We start from the raw sequence: 23,724 nt of genomic DNA, 5'->3' as shown, positions 1-23,724 counted from the left end.
TCACTGTAGACTCGTGTTGGATCAGCAACCTCTCACTTATTCCTCTGAAAGATCCAAAGTGGCGTTCATCATGAGTTTACTGTCAGGCAAAGCCTCTGCCTGGGCTGTTGCATTAGCCGGCAGTAATTCTCCCCACTGCGACTCTTTGGCTTTATTCACGGCTGAAATGCTCAAAGTTTTTGATCATCCTCTCCAGGAAAAAGAGACTGGAAATCGCCTGCTCTCCTTACGCCAAGGTCCCGCTTCAGTTTCGGAGTACTCCATTGACTTCCGCATCTCCGCTGCGGAGTGTGGCTGGGATGAAAAGGCCCTCACCGGAATATTTTACCGGGGTTAGAGAGGAGATCAAAGACGAACTACTAGCTGCTCGTGACGAAACTTCCAACCTAGAGGAGTTAATTTCCCTCTCCATAAGGCTGGATAACCGCCTTCGGGAGAGACGAAGGGAAAGAGCAGCTCGACCCTCTCGTCCCGCCAGCTCCTTGCCGGTCACGCCCCTTCATCTGCCGGTGTTCCCTCCACCTGCAACTCAGCGGGACTCCGCGACCACGCCTCCCCAGGAACAGAGCACGCCGCGCTGCAGCGAGGAGCCTATGCAGCTCGGCAGGATGACTCTCACTCCTGAGGAACGTCAGCGCCGCATCTACCAGCGGCTCTGCCTCTACTGCGGCCAGTCTGGCCATTTCCGGCCCAACTGCCCCGTACGGCCAAAAGACCGGGCTCATCAGGCTCAGGAGGGGCACTGGTGAGCCGAACCCCTGTGGATCCCTCCTCCAGACGCATCCATCTTCAAGGTACGATCTCATATGACACCACAACATTACAGATCCAGGCTTTAATGGATTCCGGTGCAGATGACAATTTTATTGACTCTCAGTTTGTGTCCCAATCCAACATCCCCACTGAACTTCTACCAAACCCTAAAAAAGTGTTTGCTCTGGATGGTAGACTGTTATCCTGTGTCACTCACCGAACACGTCCTGTGTCCCTGCTGGTTTCTGGCAACCACAGAGAACTGATTAGTTTTAACATCATTTCATCTCCATCCTCTCTGCTGGTGTTGGGTCTGCCCTGGCTTTCACTCCATAATCCACACATAGACTGGTCTTCTCAATCCATAGTTAATTGGAGTCTTTTTTGCCACTCTCACTGTTTACATGCTGCTGTACCACCTGTTTCCACCTCTCCTGAGCCTCCTAAACTTATTGACCTTTCTTGTGTACCATCGGATTATCATGACCTCAAGGAAGTTTTTTCTAAGGACCGTGCTTCCTCTCTGCCCCCTCATCGACCCTATGACTGTGAGATTGAGTTGTTACCTGGTGCTTCTCTACCCTCCAGTAAACTGTACAACCTCTCCAAGCCTGAGAAGGATGCAATGGAGACATATATAACTGAGAGTTTGGCTGCTGGACTTATCCGTCCATCCTCTTCCCCTGTTGGAGCGGGATTTTTCTTTGTTGATAAGAAGGATGGGTCCCTTCGCCCATGTATTGATTACACAGGTCTAAACAATATAACAGTCAAAAACAAGTATCCTCTCCCACTCATGGACTCTGCTTTCAGCTCCCTCCAGACTGCAACCATCTTCACCAAGCTCGACCTCCGAAACGCTTACCATTTAGTGAGAATAAAGGAGGGTGATGAGTGGAAGACGGCCTTCAATACTCCTCTGGGACATTTTGAGTATTTAGTGATGCCGTTTGGACTGACTAATGCTCCAGCTGTTTTTCAATGTCTCATCAATGACGTTCTGCGTGACATGTTGAATAGATTTGTGTTTGTTTATCTTGATGATATTCTGATTTTTTTCACGGACTCTTGATGAGCACGTTCAACATGTCAGGCTTGTGTTACAGAGGCTGTTAGCAAACAGGCTCTATGCTAAAGGTGAGAAATGTGACTTTCATGCCTCCAGTGTCAGTTTTCTTGGGTTTGTGATTGAGAAGGGCCAACTCAAGCCAGATCCTGCCAAGATCAAAGCTGTAGAAGGGTGGCCTACACCCACAACCAGGAAGCAACTCCAAAGGTTTTTGGGGTTTGCCAACTTTTATCGGAGGTTCATCAGAAACTACAGCTCTGTGGCTTCTCCCTTGACCAAGCTGACCTCTGTACGAGAACCCTTCTCCTGGTCCTCAGGAGCTGAGGCAGCCTTTATTAAGTTGAAAAATCTTTTTTGTTCTGCTCCTGTACTGTCTCATCCTGATCCTACAGCTCAGTTCATGGTGGAAGTGGACGCCTCAGAATCTGGAGTTGGGGCGGTGCTCTCTCAGCGTTCATCCTCAGATCGGAAGATGCACCCCTGCGCTTTCTTCTCCCGACAGCTGTCTCCTGCGGAGAGGAATTATGACGTGGGGAATCGTGAGCTGTTGGCAGTTGTGCTGGCCTTGAAGGAATGGCGCCACTGGCTGGAAGGAACATCTCAACCTTTCCTGGTATGGACAGATCATAAGAACTTGTCGTACCTCCGTTCTGCCCGCAGACTGAATCCCCGTCAAGCTCGGTGGTCCCTTTTTCTGGGACGCTTCAATTTCACCCTCACTTACCGCCCAGGGTCCCGCAACCTAAAGCCTGATGCCCTGTCCAGGCAATTCGAGCTGCCAGCCTCCTGTGATACTACTCAGGACACAATCCTACCTCGCTCCTGTGTTGTCGGTGCTGCCATCTGGGAGGTGGAGCGTGAGGTTGAGAGAGCTCTGAAGGACCTTCCCTCTCCACCTGAATGTCCCACAGGTCTTCTGTTTGTTCCCCCATCTGCTCGTTCCTCTGTGCTGCAGTGGGGCCACAACTCCAAGGTGGCTTGCCATCCTGGAATACACCGGACTTTGACGTTGCTTAAACAGCGGTTCTGGTGGCCCTCCATATCTGCGGACACACGGGAGTTTGTCCAGGCTTGCTCTGTCTGTGCTCGTGGAAAAGCTTCTCATCGAGCACCAGCAGGTCTTCTGCGACCACTCCCAGTTCCTCATCGACCCTGGTCCCACATAGCTGTGGATTTCATCACTGGCCTTCCACCTTCTGAAGGTAACACAGCAGTCTTGACAATCGTCGACCGTTTTTCAAAGTCCGTCCATTTTGTGCCACTTCCCAAGCTCCCTTCTGCCCTCGAGACAGCCAACCTCCTGGTCCAGCAGGTATTCGGTTTGCATGGTCTGCCCCAGGACATTGTGTCAGACCGAGGCCCCCAGTTCACCTCCAGGGTGTGGAACGCTTTCTGTCGGGCCATTGGGGCCACAGCTAGCCTGTCCTCTGGATACCACCCCCAAACCAATGGCCAGACTGAGCGGGCTAACCAGGACCTGGAGGCGGCTTTGCGCTGTGTGGCAGCTACTCATCCTGCTTCGTGGTCAACTCATCTTCCCTGGATTGAGTATTCACACAATTCCTTGGTCTCCTCTGCAACAGGTCTCTCTCCATTCATGGCGTCCAATGGCTATCAGCCTCCCCTCTTCCCCTCTCAGGAAAGAGCCGTGGCCGTCCCTTCTGTCCAGGACCATCTCCGCAGGGCCCGTCGTGTTTGGCACGAGGCCCGGGCAGCCCTCTCCCGCACTGCCTCTCGGAACCGTGCTCTGGCGGACCGCCGCAGGGTCCCAGCCCCGGACTACAAACCGGGTCAGAAGGTTTGTAGTACACGAGACATTCCCCTGCAGTGCGAGTCCAGGAAGTTGTCTCCGAGGTTCATTGGCCCTTTTGAGATCGACCGGGTCATCAACCCCTCGGTGGTCCGTCTTAAGTTGCCTGCCTCAATGCACATCCACCCTTCCTTCCATGTGTCTCTCCTGAAGCCTGTCTCCTGCAGTGTTCTCAGCCCTCCGGCCGAGCCCCCTCCTCCCGCCCTGGTCGTGGATGATCATCCGGCGTTTCCTGCCTTCTGGATGTCCGGCGACGGGGTCGCGGTCTGCAGTATCTCGTGGACTGGGAGGGTTATGGCCCGGAGGAGCGTTCCTGGGTTCCCCGCTCCTTTATCCTGTCCCCTGCTCTCTTTGATGACTTCTATGCCCGTCATCCCGACAGGCCTGGTCGGCCGCCGGGTGGCGTCCCTTGAGGGGGGGGCACTGTTGTGATCAGTGTGACCAGGTGGGCGTGGCTGACTTTTTCCCTGGTGCCTCCCTACATGGCACACCTGATCCTCATCTCATCAAGGTCTTTAAATGCCTGAGCCTGTTGCTTCTCCATGCCGGATTATCACTTTTCCATTGCTCTACATATCTGTGGTTTTCCAGTTTAGCTCCCTGATTCTGCTGCCTGTCCAATTCTGTTCCTTGTCCTGTGAGGAATAAAAACTGTTTAACTGCCCTCGGAGTCAGATTCTGCTTTGGGGTCCTACCGCTCACCATAACAGAAAAAAGCAAATTGCAGTTTCTGCTGCAGCTACGCATCTGCGTTACCTTTTCACCAGAACAGAGTTCCCTCGTTTGTTACAGGAGTTTCATTCTAAAAATAACCGTGATCGTGAAATCCACGGAGTCTGATTACAGACGTTTATGGAAGTAAAACTCCTCACAGACATAATAATAATAATGGATTGGATTTATCTGTGCTTTTCAAGTCACTCAAAGCGCTTACATTGTGTCCATTATTCAGTCACTCCTCATTCATACTTGGTGATGGTAAGCTACTGTTGTAGCCACAGCTGCCCTAGGGCAGACTGACAGAGGCGTGGCTGCCAGTTCACGCCTACGGCCCCTCTGACCATCACCGGGGCATTCATACACATTCACACACCAGTGGAGCCACACTGGAGGCAAAGAGGGTGAAGTGTCTTGCCCAAGGACACGACAGTTGACTGGGGGGAGTGGGGATCAAACCGCCAACCCTTCGATCATTGGATGACCCGCTCAACCGCCTGAGCCACTGCCGCCCGAACACACATGAACATTATCACCATTTTCTATGGTTTAAAATCCCAAACCCTCCTAGCAATTAGGTCCAGGATCTTAGAATGAAAACAAAGATCTGATCGATCAAAGATTTCTGTAGATCTGAAGAGCTCCGCGTTTCTGTACAGGAGACAGGGCACGTAGGGGAGTGATTGACAAGATCTCCAGCCAATCAGGACACAGAACAGGATGCGCTGTTTAAAAAAAGCTGCATAATCGCTCTAAAACAATGAGCTAAACCAGGAAAGATGAACTGCGACGAAGAAAAGGAAGACTGTCTTCTGTTCTATTTGACTGAGATTTTTAGAGGGTTTTAGATTGGGACACAGACTGCAGAAGGGTGGAATAAAATGTCACGTCTTGATTGTGTGGCCAGATTAAAAAAACATGGGTCTCTGATAATGTTCAGTGGGCCGGACCAAACATGGAGGCGGGCCGGATCCGGGCCGCAGTTTACCCACCCTAGGGAGTACAGATGACTGTAAAATGACTAAATTAAACCAACATACTGACCGAAAGAAAATCCAGATACACTTGGATGTGCTTGTTTCAGTGCAAAAATAATAATCTAATCCCATCTGCTCTTTTTCAGATTTAAAAAGGCTTTAATCAGGTAATTTAGTACAAGAATAACATTAAAAACATTGTCCAAAGATTCAAAGACCTACTCCAATCTTTTTTTAAATCTTTTTTAAAATTATGATCACGCCGTTTTTGTGAAAAAAATAAAAAAACGATGTCGTTTTCCAGGACAAAGGTTCTGCAGAGCATTAATAGTTCATTAGTAGTTCATTAAACATTTGACCCAGTTGTGGGCAGGACCCTTGGGATGGAGCGATCCCGCCCCCCTTCCCCTCCTATTGTTGAGAGCTTGCCCATTGTATTTTCACCATAAATAAACTCTTTTTCAAATGACATTTTTTCATTTGAATCTGATTCACAATGACTTGCATAAAGAAATACTCAGAAATGCAATTTGAGCTTAATTTTCTTAATATATGTCTTCTATTATTGCAAAACTTTTCACAATTTTCATCAGAGTAGGTCTTTAGGTTCAACAAAGAACTGTGGATCTGGGCAACTTCCAGATATTAATGTGAAACTGAGCAAATCAGGGTGTCTTAGTGAGATAAAGGTTTTACTGTCATTGGACTCCCCTACAATGGGGGAAATTTAAGTCTTAATGGACTGGAGAAAACCAAGTTGTAATTTTGTGAGGCAACGTACACTGTAAGTGATTTGAGTGGTCATAGGTGGACAGAAAAGCATACTACATTATGAAGAAACATGAGCCACTCTGCATTCATTAAAACCACAAGTGTGGCCACATTCTAAATGACTTCCAGTTTCACGTGAGGTGCAACTAGCTGGGTGGTTAGTTAAAATCATGTCATGTATTTTGAAATCATTCTAGCTCAAGTCATCAGCTTGGCCATGTTTATATGAAAGTTGCATTTTATCCCTGCTCTGCTCCATTCTCATGCATCCACTTGCAGACTAGATTTATGTTTTTTTTATCCTCATCCATGCAGGCATGTGGTTCAAAATAGTACGGCTGGATAGCTCCCATTAGCTCACCATTTTTGTTGCACTGCTAATGTGAAGTCAGAGGTGAGAGCAGCTCTAAGCTAGTGGGAGAGTGTGCAAATAAAGGGATGATGGGAAATGGGGGAAGGCTTACTCAGTGCAAACAGTCCCACACCCACAACTCAGGGATGAATTTCTAATGAACTACTGCTGCTCTGCAGAAACTATGTCCTAGAAGATGTTTTTCTGATTTTGCCTAGAAACAGCATAATCATAATTAAAAGACCACTAGGAAAGCTTTTAAAATAGATTAAAAGATGATCTGAGTGGGACGTTAATGCTAAAGATTTAGTCCAAAGAGTGGTACGAATGATTTAACTCGACACAGAGACATTGGTATTTTGTGAAGAAACTATGGAATGACAACATTATTTGATGTAAATCTTTGAAGGTTTGCCCAGTCAAGTATGATTTAAACTGTGCTTTTTCAGAGACATCATGTCTGAAAGAAGATATAACAGAATAAAGTTGCTGACTGTATCAAAGCAGAACGAAGGTCCAATAAGAGAACTGCGTGATTCTGTCAGACAGCAAAGCTGTTTCTGTTATGCAACACACTGTAATTTCAACCTTAACCAAAGAAATTTGAGATTTGCAATTGACATGTTGTTTGAAGAACCTGAAGACATCCAGTTATCAGCCTGAGAAACCTTGAGGGAGGATTTTTAGACTGAAGATCTAACTTGCACTATAGCTTGGAAGCAAAGGAGAAAGTGTCAAAAACTAGTAAAACATGTATCGCGTGTATAAAATGGCTGGCACAATGTGCTCACAAGTGCCCATCACTGGTGTTTCATTTCACTCAAGCCAGCAAGCTACAGGTGGAAGATTTGGATAATTTCGGCCTCATGAGAATGTGAATCCAGGAACAGAAATGCTGTTTTCAGTGGGAATCAGGGACAAATAGACCATCAAGCTAAGAGAGTTATAAAAACCATATCATTTTAATTGTTGGAGAAAAAAATTGAAATCCATAAGCCAAAGATAACTCCCTAGCATTATACTGTATCACAGATTGTGGTATTGTTAAGTCCATTCTTTGCTGTTGATTGTGAAACAGGAAAAGGGAGACTATTATCCCAGGGCTCCTAAACATTTCTTCATGTTAAATTTAAGACCTTGCATATGAAAAATTAGGACCAATTTCTCTTCCTACTTCCCAGCCTTATGAAGTCACCTATGGTTTCATCTATGCAGTGAAACCATAGGTGACTGATCAAAAAATGTCCGTAAACAGTTGTCTCTGACATTGTCTCTTGGGTAACCCTTGTGCTATCCTAGGCATTTTAACATTGGGAGTTGGGTCATATAGACCCACTAGTCAGTGTGCTAAAGCTATTTTCTTCAATGATATGTGATCTTCACTGGTGCATTACATGAAATCTTTTTACCTTTATCCACCTTTGTCATGGTAGGAAGAACACGTCAATGTAAGGGTGGGGTCATCTAAGATAGCACAAAGGTTAAATGAAACAAAACCAATACTGATGAAAAACTGATGCATGCTTGCACGCCTGTGCACTAATGCAGAGTTGGAGATTGATCAAAGTGATTGATAAATATGGACTTGACAAAAGCGTACGGTTATTCAGCAACTGGAGATATTCATATTATTTCCAATTTGCTGAAAACAAAGGCAAAAATATTTCAGTTAAGTGCAAGTTTTGTCCTGAAGATGAACTGCTTTCCACTGCACTAGTGTCAATGAGCTATATAGTATTTTGCTATAAAACACCTGATTGCCCTTGTGCCTCTATGTTTTTATTTAAAGGGTATCTTATTTGTGCTAGCTTTATTCCCTTGAGAATTTGTATGTGAGTGGAAAAAAGTATGAGTAGTGAAATACTTTTTAAGTTAGAGAATTAGTAAAATAGTTTAATTTCAGTCAGAAAACTCATGCAGTAAAGAAGATTTATTTCCATAATTCTTTTAGTTTGGCATAAGGCTCCGTTCAGATACTTAAAACAAAGTTCTCCATAGAAAACTTAGGGTAATAAACAACCCCTGACGGAGCTCACAGGTGGAGGGGGGGGGGGTGACGAACCCAGGCCTCGTGGAAATGGATGAAGAGGGATTGGACAGTACACCCGGAACTTAAGTAGGACGCTGAACAGGTAAGTTGATTAGACTGAACCGCCCGCAGGGAGGAGTAACCAGGTAAACGCACTGCTCGAGTTGCCTGCCTGAAAAACTCCCAAGGTCGTTCATTACTATTTCATTCAGTAAATAAAGCAAAGTAATCAATTACTCTGTACAAGTAATTTACCAAACAGTGATTCTTGTTTACTTGTTTGTACACATATTTAAATTACACACAATTACTTGCAAGAAATACAAGGAATGTGGAAAACTTCACCTGCACTGTTCAGTATCCTGGTATTTCTGTCAGAGTCACACTGGTTAAAGTTTGGTTCCATTTTAGGTATGTGAATCGGATCGTTCAAAATGAATCAATATCCACTATGAATAGTCAGCCACAAAATATGATAAATCAAATTGTTGTTTTTTTTTAAATGAGTCATTACATCCCTAATGCAGTCAAATGTGGTTGACTGTAATCTTGACTTTAAGTAAAAATGTAGACAGGGCTTTGTGGAAAAAATATTTGAATTGATTATTGTACTAAAGACCTTGATAAATGCAGGAAATGCACCTCCTTTCTGATTTTTTCTTCTCCTCTGCTATTTTGAGCTTTTACATCTTCAACCTCACTTGCAATCTTCCTCTTGAACAATCTTCCCTGCATTGTTCTATTTTAAATGACATTTTCAAATATAAATATTTTTTTTGCTGCATGTTTCACCTCTACCATTTCACTGAGTTTTATCTTGAACTATCAAAACTTACAGTTCAGATGGACTTTTTCTTGTCCCGTTGCAAACTAACCAACCTCCACTTTCCATTAAAATATGCCAATTTGACTGTGAATGAATTGAGTGTCCTCGAACAACAAATTGAACGTTTCCTGGCTGTAACACGTACATGCTCAGTGTCTTTGTTTTGGGGAAGCAACAGAATTAGCATAAAACGTGAGAAGACAGAGGGACGCTACAAGTTGTTGCAATTATAAGACACTAAAAACCACAGAAACGCTAAAATGGTTAGATAAAACACAGCCTGATTTACAGTTTTAGCTGCATTAGTGGCAGTTTTAGTCTGCTTTTGTATGAGTGTTAAAGCAGCATATACCAAACACACAGCTGTGCGTACCTCCGCCATATCTTTTACCGGTGCACAGTACCGGCCGGCTTACTTTCAGCCCTGGTCACATCTAGCTGAAGCGGGTCCTTCTTTTTTTTCTCCTCTTTACCGTCTTTTTTAAAATAAAAAAAGATTTATTAGCAGTTTGCATCCAGTGTAATTGTGCATGACGCACTTTTTTTGCACAATTGTTGTTAAAAACAAAACTTTAGACCACAAAAATCATTTGAAAAAGTTTTAAACAGCATAATTTTTAAGACCAAGATATCAAAATGTAAGACTTTTTTTAATGCTTTTTAATACCTTATTTCCAATTTTTTTAATTCAAGGCTTTTAAGACTTTTTAAGACCTCGTGGGAACCCAGAACCCCTAAAAATCAAAAGTCACACAATTTTCAACATTTTCCTCTTGCTGTTTCAAGTTTGGTAAGGAACAACATTATCGTATGTGTTATTTGGTGATAAATGCAAAAGTAAAAAAAAAAATTGGAAAAGACACAACGAAAGATGGTGAACAGTAATTGTGCAAAAATGAGTTCGAAATGATATGACTCTTTCTTGAACCAACTGGTAAGCAGTGCAGTGTATGTGAGGCTTAGTCATTTGCCTATCCTTTCATCTGTGTGCCACCTAGCTTGGTGCACAGATGACCCAGTTGAGCTCTTTATTTATTGAAGGGTTTTAAACGATGCCTGAAGCCACCATAGCCGCCACTGTTACAGTTTCAGCTGTCTGTTCTGACAAAGTCACATGAAACTGCAGAGTCTCATCGGTTAGAGAAATGTGGCAGCAGGGTGCGACTTCAGATCGAGGTCTCGACTTTTCTGTCACGCATGAGATTAAATAGGCTACAATGGTATGTGAGTACTTTGAATGGGCATTTGCAAAGAAAATGTGTTTCCTGGCACAGAAAAGCCCCCATTAATGTTTAAACCAAACAGATAAGAAGCTCTTTTCAGAAAAAGAGTTTTATCATTGATTTTTATCTCTTGAAATGGGTTATGTTGTGCTGTGTATATATATATATATATATATATATATATATATATATATATATATATATATATATATATATATATATATATATATATATATATATATATATATATATATATAACTTTCTTAAATAGGTGTGATTAATAAAGTCCTTCATGTTTGGGCAAATTGTAATGTAAAAAGGCCTAAACTAAGCATGGAGATTGAACTCTTAAGAAGGGGTGTTTAAAGAATTTAGACCAACCAAGTTTATGAGAAATAGGAAGCTATTGAGCAAGAACGGTAGGGAAGGAAGTGACGTTTCAGCTGTGGTTCTTTTCTATACAGTCTGTGGTGGCAGTATGATAAAATGGTATCTTTAGTTTGTCAGGTTGAATGTCAACATTGTTTTGGATTAAAAATGAGGATTTGTTGACAAGCCAAATACAAAACATTAATTTAAATAATAAATTCCATAAAATATATTCCAAGATGGCAATGGACTATACAGTGTATAGTAGGACATTGTATAGTAGGTTTATTCACACCTACTTTTATGTGTTTTGGTTCAGTTGGACCAGATCAAGTGTGTAGGTGTGAATGCACTAATGCGAGCCCTGAGGGGTATTCCAGGAAGCATGTTCAAACTACCCTGACTTTAAGCCTGAACTCTGGCTGAAATCCGCCTGAACTTACTCGGGGTATGTCGGTTCCAAAAGACCAGATATGAGTTGGCGTAATTACGCTCGACTTGGTAACCCTGGGTTAACGCACGTGCACGGCATGTACATAAAGACATTCTCAATGGATCGCCGATTTACGGAGTCACCATGGAAACGCATGGAGAAAAAAAGAGAGCGCAACACTTCAGTGAGACGGAGTCTGAGCTTTTAATGAAGGCGTATAAAGATTATACGTCCATCAAAAAAGTAATACGGCTGCATCGTCAGCTAAAGAAAGAGTTTCTGCTTGTAGTAGAAGAATAGACAAGCTAAACACACGAGTTTCTGATCTTATTTCCATTTTCCTTGTGACGCATATATATATATATATATATATATATATATATATATATATATATAAAACTTATCCAATTTTGCCAACTTACCGTAAATGAATTACTTCTATTGGTAACATTTAATTGAGTTAAATTTATTCAACCTAATTTCTTACGTCTATAAAACTCAATAATTGTTTATACAACTCAAATTTACATATTTATGTAACTAAATGTCATATTACTCCAATTCAATTAATCTTATTTCCATCTTAATTAATTATAATTCTTGAACTCTCATATGTCTAAGTTTGAGCCGGCAGATGTTCTCATTTTTATTAAAAAAAAAAAATGAAACGCTATGCACAAAGGGCATACAATTAGTTTAGGAATTTCCATAATTTTCCTTCTGGTAGTTGATTGTAGGGGTGCTATATAAACTCATCATCCTTTCCCTTCCTCTCACTTATGGTGCAGAGACATAAGCTTAGTAGGACAATATAACTCAACAAAACACGGTGAAACACAGTAAAACAGCTAAACAACTAAACACATTTGGTCAAAAAGCCACACTTAAACCCAAATCCGTCCAGACAGGCAAAGGGAATGGTATCCCACAATCCCTTGCGGTGCCGATCTAACAGCAACACCAAAGTTATACCTACTTAATTGAATTAATTTGAATGAAAGTAAAATAACTGTCTGAAAACTACGTGTTATTTTTAAACTGACTAAATAAAAAAATGATTTATCTTAACTGAAGCAAATAATTAAGTTAGATCAACAATGTAAAAAAGTTTATTCTTCCAACATCCATATGTGGTCTTATCACCCTCTCATGGTGGAAAAAGTATTATCTGAGCTTCTTCATCCACTAAATCCTCTTCAAATGGACACGCCATGCTGCTTCACCTCTCTGAAAACAAACTAACCTTCAATTAAACCTGCTCCAGACCAGGTTATGTTCAGAGCATGAGTTGCTATAGCAACTTGACATATCCTGAAACATACCTCCATTTCTGGGACCGAAAGCTGAGGTTATCAACTTCCTTAGCCTCAAATTTACCGTGGGAGCTAGCATAACCTGCTTTCTGGAACACCCCCCTGATCTCAAACGGGCAGACCTACACCTGTCTAAAGTGATGGTCTAGGTCCATTTCCAAATACATTGTGTATTGTACTAGGGCACTCACCTTATAAACCATGAGCTTTGGGCAAAACTTAAAGCAACAAGGCTTAGAGTGCTTCCTTCACATTTCGGAAAACTGACTCATAAATACAATGCAGTGGCATTTTAAATGTAGCAAAAGCCTGAAAAGAGTGGAGGTTTGTGCTCCAGAACAGTGCCAAATTATAGGGAAAAATTTGAAAACCCCAAGCAAAGGTACATGATATGCATTAAGCAAGAATGTATGTTCTGATGAAGAAAAAGACGAAGGCTCATGGTTTGACAAACTGTAAAATACTCACAAAGAGATGAGATGTTTACCATTGCCATACTATAAATCAACAACCCTACAGAAGAGCTTCCATGTTGTCACATTTTATGCTGCAATATAACTAGCATAATGTACTGAAATGGATTTAAAAGGATGAAGTGGGTCAACTGACTTTCCTGGTGGAAATACAACCTTAGTTTTTACAAGGCTTTAACCATAACATTCAAAGAGAATTTTGCATTATTTTCACATTTTGACTGGTAACCACATCCATAATTAAATATGATCAAGATGGCTTTGTTTCCTACTTTGTTTACTCGAGGGTTTTGGATTTGTGTTCCAGTCTAACTTTGATTTATCTATTTTCACGCCTGCTAAATCCCTTTTGGGGTCACGAGGTTGCTGGAGCCTATCCCAGGTACTATTGGGCAAAGTCAGGGTCCAGAACACCAGTCTGTCGCAGGGTCAGAGTAAACTTCCAAAACGCCTAATATAAACTACAGTGAATGGTAAAACTATGGCCATTTTCCTTTTCATGATTTATACAAACTAAGGTAAAAAGTAAGACCTGTCAATTTACATTGATGTTATAAAACATATAAAAATAGTCATATTTTTAAACGGCCTGTCACAAATGTCATCTGATTCGTATTAATCAATGAGGGACACCGAGTTACACTGAAGCAACTCTTTTTCAGCTAACAAAGCTGTTGGAAACATAAGCTAAGTGAGGGCTTACGGCTAAGAAACGAGCCGTTCTGACCTAAATTCAACTGTCCCACTTTAACAATAGACATGTTGATTAGGTATTGCCTTATATTGCTAATCGTTAGGTCTCATCCTTGTCTCAGTCTCACTAAACTGTTTGCTACTTTTATTCCATAAAATCGCCGTGGTTGGTCTCCATGTCTGAAATAATAACTATGTCATTTATTTAGCTGCACAAGCAATGAAGATGTTCAGCCGTTTCAGTGGACAGGTACCTGTATTTACACAATATCCCTTTTCAAAGGGTAACAGCGGGTCATATTATATTTCCTTTGGTAGCTATACCAAACAGTCAATATTATGAAGCTGATCCAATCACACAGCTGCTAACTTTGCATAAAACTAGCTGGATCTCTGCTGGAAGACTGTAGGTTTCTGTTGCAGCAACTTCTAAAAAAAGCTCCACCAGTTAGTTTTCCCTTTTGCAAAAGAGCTGATACTGTTTGGGTAATGAAAATGGAAAATTCAAAGCATTGTGTTGTCAGTACACCTGCAACAGTTGGGAGAAGGAAGAGAGAAACACACACACAATGATTATCTGTGTTTTTAAACACTAGTAAAGCACACATCACATGTATGTAAATACTGAGGAAAACAGAAACATTAAAAATCATAATTCACATGTGTTACTTTAATAATCATGCCCCTTTCATTGCTTAACGTCTTTTAGATTATGTATCTAAAAAAAAAGAATTAAGAAAAAACCTTTTTTGGTATTTTTAGATGATTGCTATCCCTTATGGGAAAACCAAGAATGTCTTGTAATCACACTGATTTAAAAGCCTCACACCCATTCCCAGGATGCCAACTAGAACATGATTACATCATAATAAAGGCAAAACGAAGCAAGACCTTGTTCTGCTTTTAATCGAAACACTGAGCTGTTTTGATATTGGTGAATTTGACTGAATCATGCAATGTTTTTGTTGCTCGTGGTTTTTTTCTGGGTAAATTTCCATTCACAAACAAAAGTATTGACCCCTGCCAGAGCTCCTTAACTAGGTTAGGTTTGGTTAGATACAGAGGTTTCATTCAACCATGGGGGGGCGGCCCTATAAAAACACTGTAAGAATAAATCTACTAATTATTGTCCTATTACGGCTGTTTTTTTTAAAAACAACAATCTGTTGATTTCATTAAATTATAGCATTGTTTTTTTCCTCTTTTTCTAATCAAACCAGTCAGAGAAGCTTTTTTTTCCTAAATGCTATTTATTTTCAGTTATGTTTAAGTGAATTTCATAGTTAGAGTTTAGACTTTTCCACCTTCTTCATGGTTTGTCTTGCATGACAGGTTTTCCAAAAAGTGTTACAGATTGAAACGCAGATCCCTTATGGGTTTATTGTGTATTATAAAGGTAAGTCATTTGCTGACAAATATCAAGTGTGCCACGTATATTCCTTTTAATTTGAATATTTTACAAAGAACCCCTGATAAAAATAGGCGGTTTTCACGCGATTACCCTAATTTTATAAGCAATGAACAACTTTTTATAGAGGGTCCCAAAGCACTTTTTAAAAATTTATTCATTTATATAAATCAGTTAGGTTGCTGCATTGCTCTTTTATGTTTGCTTGTTTAGATTTTAAACCTGATTCTTAATTCCAAAGCTAATTAATCAGCAAGAGATTATGGAGGCATAATTACCTGCTTTGATTTCTCACTGATGGCTAATTTCTTACTCGCTTTTGCAGAACTGTTTCTGTCACTCATTTCCCTGACTGAATTCTATCAAATATCAAAATCAGCTCATACACAGTGTGTGCTAACATTCTCTACTATTCAAAGCCAAATAAAAGCAGGTTATGCTACAATGGAGACCTATTTAATCCCTGCTGCCTGCACTCAGCAGTGACTCTCATTTTATCAGGCATCATCCCTTCCGATAGTCCCCCACCGGGGGAAGCCTGAGAGCTCGCTCTGTCATTTAATATTTAGTTCTGGCCAACCTGCTCCATTGCTGCTTGCTAATGCGCTTTTATGTGCACACGCACACACACATTCTCATTTCTTAAATCCAGATTTTTGTGTCAACGTTGCAATGCTGCAGAGTGCATCCGAAGTGACCAGCGTTCACTTACATCAGTAGAGTAGAACTAGAACAATAGCGTGTCGCCTGCTGAATGTGGAGAGATTCTTTCTTTGTGACAAATACATTTCAGATTCCTGACATCATGAAGTAAACGTCCTAATTTCACTCTTCCAAAATAAATTCATCTTTAAACTGATACTTTAGATGCACAAAATGAAAAAAAATCCCAAATATGAATTTGGATGACTTACTATTTGGTATAATAGCATAGCAAGGATTGAATTGGTTTGCTTTTTCAAAGCAGTTTATGTATAAATACACTTTTACAGACAACTGATACAATGGATATTGGTGAATTTGACTGAATTATGCAATGTTTTTGTTGCTCATAGTCTTTTTCTGGGTAAATTTCCACAAACAAAAGTATTGACCCCTGCCAGAGCTCCTTAACTAGGTTGGGTTTGGTTAGATACAGAGGTTTCATTCAACCAATCACATTATCCAGATTTGTTAGCTCAGCTGCCAGAAGCTTCATTTAATGCATTTCAAGCCCTGACATGATGCCCGTCTGTATTTTAAAGCCTAGTTTTAGCTGAAATTATTTTTTGTTATGCAAATGTTGTGACTTGCTAAAAGTTTGACTTCTACACTCTTCTTAATATAGCTGGAACTGTATTTAATGGGGTAAATGGCGAGAGCAGCTGCAGACAGAGCAGCTGAAATCATGAATAAGACATTTCCTGTGTCTGTGCAAAAATGAGCGCAGGAGGTGCCATGCAAAGATGCTACCAAGAATGGTCATCACTCAATCTCTACAAGAGGGCAGAGAAGATGAATTACATTCAGAACACAATATTTCTTTTTTATTTTATTTTTTAGGATCTAACATAGACTTGGGTCATTAGGGTCACTTTAATTATATTCAGTCAACTAAAATAACCTCTGTCTTCATATTCACTAACAAATTGGTGTATTCAAAAGTTTTTCTTCACCTTTCAGCATATCCCTACCGGGGTCGCCACAGTAAAAGTCACATTTAATTAACTTTAAAGAGGTCAATGCCCTCACCAGCAAGTCCTAATTCAGATGCAGCCTGTTGAATTAGATAAACTAAAACAAACTAAATAAACGCGAAATTTTGGGCAATCACAATTTATTCCAAACAGAAGTCAACAGGTTACATATTTTCCACAGTATAAGGCGAACCCTAAATTAGTTTTGAAATTTTGTCATATAAGGCACACCCAACTATAATGCGCATTAAGACAGACAGAATATTCAGAGATAAAGTCGTCAGACTTGATTAATTTTGTTCACGCTAAACGTTAGCCTTGTTGGAGTATTCACAATACCTGAAACTTCCCTCCATGTTTACAACATGTAAAAAAAACCATACTTCTTGTTGTTCATGTTTTGGCTGTTAGGGGTTGCCATGGAAAATCGGCTTTCACTAATCTGCACAGGTGGTTTGGAAGAGAGTTATTACGTTGGATGCCCGTCCTGACTCAGCCCTGTATTTTCAAGGCACAGGAAGACCCAGCTAGGCAGCTGGAATTTTAGGCTCATTGCACACGCCCTGTGGATCGAACCAAGGTTTCCTGCATGGCAGTCTTCCACCAAGCCAACTGAAAAACAGACTGATATCGCTAAAACAAAAGTTACTGTGACTATGCTAACTCCCAACCTTGTTAGTAACGTAAAAAAAAACAACAACAGTCCAACACTGCTACACATTAGGTAGCGTATTTACAATAACACCCAACCTTGTTTGCAACTCGTAAAAAAACAAACATTTTGACAGATCATTGTGTACCTCTCATGCTATGTTCATACTGGGCTTGGAAACTTGCGTACCAGCGGCCACTTCCCAAAGTGGCTTCTGTGTTCACGCATCGATACTCACGTTTTTAAGTCCATTTTTGGGCACTAAGCTAAATGCATGTTGAACGCGAATCAAAAGTTAAACTAGTTGAAGTGTGACCAATCAGGGAGTCAGATTTGGTAGTGATGTATGGGCAGCGTCCTTTTTTAAAACGCAGAAGTGCCAACCGCTTGAAAAGTGATCATGAAGTGAAGTGATCATTAATAATTGCGGTTTGTGCTCGGCCGGGCTTACATGACACTAAGACTTTCATATATCCGAATAGAGGTGTGAAAGAAAAAGCCTGGAGCAAGATTCGCAAAGTCTTTTCCAACTTTGCACTTCACCGTGCGGAAAATATGGTCAACTGAGCTACACCTGTTTCTTCCAATGGGGTTAAACTTTTTTGCCACTGCGAGTTTTGAGTTGACAGGTTTCACAGCGTATCTTTTCTAATGGGGAGTTACGAGAGTGGGGAAGGTTGAGAGCAGCTGCTAGCAGAGAGGGAAGTGGATTCTCCTCTGCCAGGCCATCTGTTGCACCTGCTCAGTCTCCAGTTGAAAGGGTTAAAGGGACACCGCCATAGATCAGACCAAAAGTGCAAACAGCTTGTCGATCTGAAATATCAGTACCAGCAACTGTCAGTCACCCAAGAGCCACAACACTGACCTCCAGTTTGAAGGTGTTGACCGTTGTCAAATGATTAATCTTACCACCAGAGGCGTTACTTCTATCAGCAGCTGTTCTATGAGTCTGCACATTTCAACTGGGATATCTTTGATTGGGCTGTTTGATAAAATGTTGATTTCAGACACAAAACAACATTTATTTTTAATGGAGACGATAATGCAATTCATTTTTACATGTGTCAAATTTAAAAGGAAAAAAGCAACATGATTGGTAAAAGGATCAACATTTTCTGAGAGAATTCTGCCGTGTACAGTACAGTAAAACACACAGCGTTATAAATCTGCAAGTCATCTGCAGTCTTTTCATTTTCTGGAACCCGTCCTGCTCGGTGACCTTCAAATTTTGACATTCTTCAGTTTTCCTTTCACAGCTCCAGCTCGCCTCCCTGAGACCAACTCTTGGCTGCAAGAGACTTCTTTCATTCCCACTCTCTTTTTTGTTGTGCAACATTTCGGCCTTCTGTCCTGCAAAGACACCACCACCCCGTCACACTCTGAAGGGCTGCTCCCGACACAAGTCAAGAGGGCCGACAATATTTTTAGCGTGCACAGACGACACCAAAACACATCTACCCACACGTGCAGGTAAACCTACTCTAAGCAGCAACACAGCAAGTAGGAAGATTACGAGAGGGAGCTGTGTCAATGTGTCAGTGTGTGAGTCTTTCCTCTGTCTTCCTCCATCCATCTCTCGCTCACTCCCCTCCCCTATCTGAGACAAAATGGCCAGATGGCTTCCAATCCTGAATGCTAATCCCCAACACACACACATTGTAGCTGTGACATACCTACTGCTAGACTGCTGCTTTTGCTCAGGGTCCTCCAGCAAACAAGCTAAGATGTGGTGGTGGTGGTGGTGGGGGGTCATCCCTGTCATGAGTGTCTGTCAACATAGGTCCAGCGCGATAACTTCACTTCACAAAAGCAGCATAACTTACCCAAACCAAGTCCTCAACAGATGGAAGGAGGCCTCTTTCTATGTGTTTTGTGTGTCCTACTATCATATTTCAGACGGGCCGGTTAGCAGGCTGTGGGCCAAGATGAGCCTCTGTGTCTACTGCTTTTGTTGGCTGAGGCGAGGTAAGAGAAGCTGCGTGTGTTGGGTTACACTCACCAGTGGAAAACTGGGGGAAGCCCAGAAACACACTCCAATACTTAGTTGGGATTATAAGAAAAATGAAAAAGAAGAAAGAAAGAAATGGTCTTATATCATTTGTTATATTTATTTAAGATACCGACAAAGCACATATTAAGTCCTGTCACTTCACTACTGCACAAACAAAGCTAGAGATACATTATTTATGATTTAAACAAACACCACAATGTCTTAGCAGAGCATGGACAGTAAATGCTGTCACTTTCTTCAATGTTTAACCGTTTTAAATCCTATTACAACCATTTTCTTAAAACATTTAGTCATAATGGTTTTACCTAATAATCTAACACACTAACTGGGACTAATTTAACCCTTTAACACTTAAATAACGTGCTTTATGACATACCGTAACTCCTCAGCCATTCATGCCATCAACGTGAATCAGTTGATTGTGACGCAGAAAAAAGCGTTGTTTTATATCGGCTTTGCGCCGTAACCCAGCCAGCAAGGCCATGTGGGCCCCATATGGCTTAAAAGTGGGCAGAAAATGTGGGCTCTGAGTGGGTTTGTCCACAGTTTCCAAGGTGGCCAACAGGTGGGTCCCAACACGGAAACAGCAGACACTTGGCCTTGCTGGCAGGGAATGCAACACTTTACGTTAGTCGCTTTTCTCCGCAACGACATCAGCTAATTTACGTTGATTGTGTAAACACTTCAGTTCTGTAAAGCAATGGTCCCCAACTTTTCAAACGCCACGGACCGGTATGACGTCACACAAAACTTCCACGAACCGGTCTTTCAAATGTAGGATGAATATTATAGTAATACTACGCTGATAGGAACAGAGACGTGACAGGACGAACCCTGGGCTTTTATTTTGACTAGCTTAGCATTGTACATCGCACAGGTATCATCATCCTCTCCCCTTCTCACACTCATGATGCAAAAAAGAAGTACTGTCTATTAAACGTAGCTTTCTTTTTTTGGAAGTCGAAGGCTCCTCTTCCGTCTCCTGGCTGGGCGTTTTCCCCTTACCCAAGAAACTTTCCAAAGACGTTTGTTTGTTAGTCATTTTGCTAGCTCCTGGGTTTTATTTTAGCGGTAACCTATTATGTGACCGAGAAGAGCGCCTTGGCCTGCGTCTAGAGTGACATAGACGGATGTAACAGAGAATCGGGCAATTTTTCAAAATAAAACATCTTTAAAATTCCGAAATAAATAAAACGGAAGTAATGCAAGTTGTTTATTCTTTCTGTCAGTCAAAATTTGCCGTAGCTTTTTGAGTACAAATAAAGCCAGAGCTAGCTGTCTAAACAACCTAACGCTAGCAGAGTTTTTGTATCTGTGGTTAGAAGTGTATTATGACTAGCTTTATAGGAGCCTCAATTAGGAAGCACAGACAGCTTACTGAAGAAACTGAACATCAGTGTGTGCAGAGACTAAGAAAAACAGAGCTACAACAAGCCCATATTCCTGCGACAGCTCTTTGTAGATAAAGGTGTGTTGGATTTTTTATATTTTTAGCTTTCCAGGCATGTTAGCATTCTGTGTGAAGCTGGGAAGCAGTCAGCATCACAGATTTGATGAATAGTGAGATGTTCAAGAACCAAATGCCTCTACTCTTGACAAGTGTCACCGTGCTTCCCTGGGCGGTTCTATCTCCAACACCTGACTGTGTTGCCGTGTTGGATTAGCTGCTGTAGCCCTGGTCTCTGTTCTGTCAAGCCCAGAGCTGGATAATGAGCTTTACTTGAACTTGATTAGATCAGAAATTTGTGGTGCTGAAGTCTCGAGGAACGTTTTGGTTGTTTTTTGAGTATGACTGATACGTAAGGTCCTCAGAGGACATGGTTGTGACAGATCCTTAGGTATGAGTGACGAGGAGGAGGAAACTGATCCTATCTGCATCGGAACAATGTTTATATCTTTGGTAACCCATCCCCCAGTCCCTGTTGTCAACCTTTTCACTCTCCGTCGTTGACATGACTCCCTAAAATCCCTCCTTTGTGCCAGACAACAGGTTTTCCAACAGGCCTTGCACTCTACAGGATAACTGCACTTCCTGGGAGAGGGATCTCCCTGCTGGATCTGACACGGGTGAAACCAGCACAAGTAGTTAAAAAAAAAAAATCAGCTTTTGCTGCAGTCAGTTCTTGAGGGCTGTAGGAGGAATTGGAGGTAGCTCAGCTTTCACTAGAACCGGTCCCCACCCCCACTCTGATTCCCAGTGAAGTCAGGTGACCAGATGTTGTATATCTCCCTGTCATTCCAACCGCCATGAAGAGGCTGCACAGCCATGTCAGTGCCAGGATACAGAGGCACGTCCCTGCTGTGGGCGAGGAAGCCTGCATGATCCCTGCTGGCCCTTCCCTTATGAAGTCCACCTCAAGGGAGGCCATCCATGAGGCGGTGCACAGATAACAAAAGAGCATCTACAGGCATATTGCTCCTCCATCACCCTCCCACATCCACAGCGACTACGGCTTCAATCCACCTCTGGATATACAGCCTCAGAATAGCTCCTTTTATTGTGTGTATTTCAGATGTGAAACTGCAGCTCTCCTATTTACGCATGAATCCCATTCAAATGTCATCATTGATTGCAACCCCCCACCCCTTATTTGATAAGGGGGCTATTTGTGAAGCACAAGTGGGTGTATGCAGCCTGATACAGAGGATGGTATATGATGATATAAAGCAGCCGCCTGATGCAGGCATCCATTTCCATTCCTCCCCCCATGAGCAGACTGCTGATGAAACAGATGCCTCCTTAGAAGGGCAGAATGCAGAGTGGAGGAAGAAAAAAAATGAAAGGCTACAAAGCACCCCTACATTTACAGCCCCCCTCCTCCTCCTCCTCTTCTCTCCTCTCCTCCTTCCTCTGCCTCCCCTTTCCACATCCCTTTTAACATTACAGAGAGGGAATTACCTGAAATATATATCTTCACATTCTCTTGCGCGGGCTTTCTCCTGTGGATCTGGAGTCCTGGTAGATTCATCGTCAGCCGTAAAAGTCCTACTGACAGTTTAAAGGCAGGACTGCCATTCTCCTGTCAGACCAGTTCCTGACCCTAAAAGCAAGCTTGTTCGGCAGGCTGGATGCTTCACTGGCTGCTCACTGTTCCCTAGCCCGTGATGTCATCCACCCTTCACCGCTGATTGGCTGAGCGGCTGAATATTCATGCAGGCGGCCGCTCGAGGGGCGGGGACAGCCAACGGGCAGAAGCGGTTGGTTTTCTGTTTCACAGACCAAACATGCAGGGAAAAAACTAACTGGAAGAGTGATATTAAAGGTTGATTTAGAGATTTTTTTGAACATGGGAGCACTTGATTGACGAAAACAATTCTATATAACTATGCCACGTGTAAAAATACAAAAAAATGGCATTTGTTAACAAAAACGAATTATTGTGTTCAAACTGTTTCGTTTCATTCTCTATAGTTTCACCTAATTAAAAAAACATAATCATAATTATAGAACCACATAGATTCTACAGTCATAATGCAATTTTCTATTAAATGTTTAGTGTCTTTCATAAATTTATTATTACCTTTCTCCCCCGTTTACCTCATACAAAAGGGCTCCCGTTCGGACACAGCAACCCAAACATTTTCTGCATGTGCCCTCATTTGCCTATGATGTCATCTTTTACCCGTATCTCACCTGTGATTGGCTGCCTGCGGCAGCACCTGCAAAGGCTCACGGCTGGGGCTTCAAGGTGGTCTTTCTGAGGCTCCCTGATTTGGGGCTGGTTGTCCTGACAACCCTTGTGATGTCGATTTCTTTGCTCGAGAGAAACATTTCTGTTCTATGATAGAGCTCAATGAATCCGATGGAAAACATGAATATGAGAAAAAAAACGTCCTTTACGATGCGTTTATTAACAAAATATGGTGGCTTTTTAAAAATATTGTTTCTAAAATTCTATGTGATAACAAGCCTTATTTTTAAAATAAGTCTTAGGTGTTAGCACCAAAAATCAATGTATTTTTCATTAAAACTTTGTATTTTTAATTAATGTATTATTTTATTTTTGCTTTGCTAATGTTTATCTTTAGAATTAAAGACCTTTTTTAAGCAGATTGAAAGCTCACGTGTCTCAGAAAGCCAGACAAGCATGGTACTTCTTTAAAGAAAAGGAGTTGCTTTGTCTCTCCTAGACTGTTTTTTAAGATAATAATTCCTACTACTCCTTTAA

At 41.8% G+C, this 23,724-nt stretch overlaps 1 protein-coding gene across 5 annotated transcripts in view; it reads right to left on the bottom strand.

Moving 5' to 3' along the window:
• The window catches only part of LOC101162700 (serine/threonine-protein kinase PAK 3), a 45,499-nt gene extending 22,174 nt beyond the window's left edge, over nt 1-23,325 (bottom strand). For 3 of the 5 annotated variants that reach the window (XM_011483447.4, XM_078930647.1, XM_011483449.4), the window contains exon 1: nt 22,455-22,679. The gene's annotated coding sequence lies outside the window, so the exon portion shown is untranslated. Of the gene's footprint in view, nt 1-22,454; nt 22,763-23,076; nt 23,165-23,189 lie in introns of those variants that run through there. The other 2 variants (XM_004076343.5, XM_078930648.1) reach the window with 2 other exon arrangements.
• Nucleotides 23,326-23,724: the final 399 nt, after the last annotated feature.

The sequence above is a fragment of the Oryzias latipes genome, chromosome 14, assembly GCF_053564925.1.
Source record: "Oryzias latipes strain Hd-rR chromosome 14, Olatipes_Hd-rR_3.1".
NCBI classification, from domain to species: Eukaryota; Metazoa; Chordata; class Actinopteri; order Beloniformes; family Adrianichthyidae; genus Oryzias; species Oryzias latipes.
This window is presented reverse-complemented; position numbering and strand designations above follow the sequence as displayed.